Raw genomic sequence first — 4,702 nt, forward strand, 5'->3', positions numbered from 1 at the left:
GCTAAAATTGAAGAACTAAAATTCGAATTGGTCGAACACCCACCGTATTCACCAGATTTAGCCCCCAGTGGCTTTTTCTTATTTCCAAACTTGAAAAAATGGTTCGGTGGACAGAGATTTCCAGACAACAAAGACGTCATTGCCTCTGTAAGTGTTTATTTTGAGGAACTTCCGAAAACGCACTTTTCTAAAGGATTAAAAAAACTTGAAAAGCGATTGACCAAGTGTATAGAGCTCCAAGAAGATTATGTTGAAAAATAAAAAAAAATTTACCCAAAAAAAATTGTTTTTATACTTCATTCTAAGGACTTATTGAACTACCCTCGTAGCATTATAACTAGCACCGAAAACACGTTACTTGACCAAAAAACGTTATTTTGGATTAACGTAATATACATTCTTTCGGAGAAGCACTGGTTTTAATATACTTAAAAAGAAATTTTAACAGAAAGTTTAACATTGCCAAGCACATCTTCACCGTGAGAAACAAATTCAAATAGAGGAAACAAAACTACGATGGTCGTTGAGCAACTATATGAAAATTAAAAAGAGTTTCTTAATTTACTACGAAATGTTTGCATGCTCATGATTCTCCCCATCCCATTAGGCGCTTCATTTAAGATACGTGCTTTATTTGAGATAATTCGCATACTTGAATTTAGTTGCTTTCTTAATTTAATTCAAATTAATTTTGTTTGTATAAAATAACGCTATTTTTTTTTTAATTGTTTGAAATGATATAATTTTTTCAATTTTATCAATTTTATTTTGACTTAGCTCAACCGTTAGTCTGGGATCCAAGAGCACTTGAGCATCCATTTTAGGTCCTGATGATTTGATGATTGATTCTTGTGCAGAATGTTCTCCTGATTCCGAATATATCGGGTGCACATAGCAAATTCCGGGTCGTTTTGTTGTTATTTGACATTTTATGTGTTTAGATAAAAAATGCCATATCTGAAAATTATTAAAGTTTCGAAAATATTTTTCCATATTTATTTAAAGAAATGTGATATGCACAAATTTTGTTAATAGTGTATGTTGATTTAATTGATAGTTTTCGAGAAAAACAATAAAATAGCGTTTTAATAAAAAACGTTTTCACGTCTGTGTTTGAGAGCGTTAGTAAGAGCATTGAATGGACAGGCAGCGAGGGGGATCTCGGAAGCTGCAGGTTTTCAATCTGAACCGCAACCTCACACACAAGCATACATTCGCAAACATCCGACTTAATAAAATTTTCTAAACCAATAGCATAATTAAAAAAATTTGTAAACAAATTATCTTTGTCTCAGCTAGTTCTATATGATTCCATAAAACAAATTGTCAAATGATAAAAAATGTACTGTAGAAATGGCTTTTCATTAAAAAGCTATTTTATTGTTATTCTCGAAAACTATCAATTAAATCAATATACACTACTGACAAAATTTGTGCATATAACACTTCCTTAAATGAATATGGAAAAATATTTTCAAAACTTTAATAATTTTCAGAGATATGACATTTTTTATGTAAACACATAAAATGTCAAATAACAAAAAAACGACTCGGAATTCGCTATGTGCACCTGATATATTCGGAATCAGTAGAATATTCTGGACAAGAATCAATCATCAAATAATCAGGACATAAAATGGATGCTCACTTTCCTCTTCGGATCCTAGACTACGTGAGATATGAAAGATTACAGCTCATCACATAACTTTATATGAGTTTTATTACTGTCTTACTGATTACTTATTAGGTACTTATTATACATCCAAATTTCATACAATTTAAAAAATATGTAGTAGTTAAAGTGATTCAAGCAGGTACGCACTTTCGATTTTTTAATGTCGCGACAAATATATTTTATTTGTCAATCTTAGAAATAAGACGCCAAAATTTTTAAAATTCTACTTTAAAACCTACAAAATTAAATTAGTGTTAAATCTTTCAAAGACTAAATTACTTAAAAATACACCTATGTTTACCCTTCTCTTTCATATATTTTATTTTTATAATTGGCGAAATAAATTTTTAACAAGAAGATAATAACATATTAATAAAGAGAAGTTAAATCTTTGAAAAATAGAAACATAGTCATGTTTGATCTCAAATAAATCAGTAATGGAAAGAAAAGCATAATGTGTAACCATATTTCCACTTTAACACTTTATTAAAGAATACTACTAATCATTAGCGTGTCAGAGTGGCAAAAAAATGCTCCTGCCAGCTGTCCGCTCCACTAGCGCACTTCTGTCACATAGTCCTGGAAAAGCCGAGGCGAGAACGAGGAAGGACAACACGAGATGGGAAGAATCAGACGAGGCAAACCCAGTAATACGCCCGGAAAAACGAGGCGGAACCGAGAACGGAACGTCACTAATTTTTGGTTTTGCTTCACCTATACAATAACTGGTATGCAAAGAATCGCTCACTAAATCTCTGAAATGCGGTCTTAAAAAATTTTTTCTGAAATAAAAAAAAATCTTTGAGATAACCCACGTATATTTCCAAGTATATTTATATTTAAGTATTCTCAGCTGTACATCATGTTGCGCATGTAAACATCAAATATGATTTAAATTATCTAAAGTACAAAACAAAATAAATTTATAACAGGAATCGCTAAAATACTTTAACATAAATGATATCCTATCCAACATTCCAACATTATTCTATAGGAGATACAATGTGTCACTGAATGGGACGATGGTCGTGGGGGGGAGCGTAGGCTTTGGGCCCACCTCTTCGGCTTGCGGGTTCGATTCTCGCCTCGAACTTTGGAAGAATCTCGGCAGCCCATGCGGTGAACATTAGCCTAGCATTGTTCATCTCCGAAGAGTCATGAGATGGCACCTCTAGCTCTAGCTCTACAGAAAAAGGTTTTCTCTAAGTACTTAAAACTGTTGCTCTTGGTGGTTCGAAACCTACCTTTAAACTGTAGGCTCCCCTCCCACCACCAAGTAACTGTGTGGGGGAGGGGTGTAAAGGAATAACGAAGAAGATGTAAGAAAAATGTAAACCCTTATTATGGAACACATTAGAAGCTTCAATTCCATGCCAGTGTGTTACTTTGAATATCATGAATGTGGTTGAATATAATATATATGGGGCATTCTGTCTAAAATCAGCCACCCCTCCCTCACACTTCAAGTTTTCAGATAAATGGACCCTATAGGGCTCAAATTTTTCTTTGAAGCTCCTAGTTTTTAGTGCCGTATGGTGTATCATGATTCTCAGAATAGCGGACCAACAATGGCCGCCACAAGAAAAACACTGCTAAATCCAATCTCTTATTGCCGCTAAAAAGTGTAGAAATTATTTTACGTCAAAGAAGTACGAGTTGGGTATGGAACAAAGGGCTTTCGGAGTCGCTGATTTTGGATTAAAGATGCCATACGTTTTGTCGTGCTACTAAAATTATTCAGAGGATATAGCATTGATTTATTTGCTTATTTGTTTATGTGCCCTTTTGGGTAGACCTGTCTTACTCGGCGAGGAAGGGGGTAATGTGAGGACGAACTTACAGATTTTTTAAATAGATATAGAACTCCCATGTTATTTATTTAAACCAATCTCTCTAGCAATAACCCCAAGTGAAAAGCTTCTCAAAGTTATCACATGCGTCATTCAGTCTACTGACACTCTTCTTATTAATTATTTGTCGTCATAATTTTCTGTCTTGCCATACTTCTCTAGGTTCCTTCACGTTCGTTTATTTTTTCATGCCAGCTCTCGTGTTTCTATGGCTTCTTATGTCTCTTCTAATTAGGGTTTCATTTACAGTTTCCTACCATTATTTCCACGGTCTGCCTCTGGGCACACTACCATTTACTTTACCTTGATATACTTGCTAGTTAGTCGATCATCTTTCATTCTCTCAACATGCCCGACATGTTATAACTGGTGTCTCTTCTGCACCACATTCTTTGAGAGTTATTTCGTTACTCACTTTGTCCATCAGTGTTTTCCCGCATGCTATATGCGCCGGAATTGCATGTCAATCGCGTTAATTTTACTCTTATCCTTTTCTTGATAGGTCCCACTCTCGTTACCGCACAGTACAGTTGGTACAAATATAGAATTATGTATTGCCGTTGTAGCTTTATTTGATATAATTTTACTTTTGATAATGGGCCCTGCACGGAAAGAATGTTTCCTTAAGAAAGTCACAAATGAGTAGCTAATATTCATGTATTTTCATAAATATTCTGCCAATTTTGGAAAAGATTCACTGAGCACTCACGAGCTCATCTATCTATGAGATATACGTACACAGTAATACAAGATGATAGATTTTATGTGTAGCTGAATTTCATTTTTGCATTAAGTTAAGTAAAAAGTTATTTAATTTCAACTAGGAATAGAACTTGAGTGCAGCCTCATATCTAATATATGAGTAATATATAATGATTAACTGACACGTATGTTGAGTTTAGGATGATTAACATTCATGCGCTCCGAAATTCAATTTGAGCTAGCAGAAAAACGTGCGCGAAATGCGATGTGTAAATACTTAAGACGCGTGCGTTGACGGAAAGTCAACAAACTTTCTGTTCTTAATAAACCTATAGAGTCCATTTTACGTACACTGTTAAAAATTTCGGTTAGAAAGTTCCACGACATGTATTCGAAGTTTATTTTCAAAAAGTAAAACAACACTACAATACAAAATGTTGTAGTTTCCGAATCCTAGCATTGGTATGGTATCTCA

The sequence above is a fragment of the Belonocnema kinseyi genome, chromosome 2 (genome assembly GCF_010883055.1).
Source record: "Belonocnema kinseyi isolate 2016_QV_RU_SX_M_011 chromosome 2, B_treatae_v1, whole genome shotgun sequence".
NCBI lineage: Eukaryota > Metazoa > Arthropoda > Insecta > Hymenoptera > Cynipidae > Belonocnema > Belonocnema kinseyi.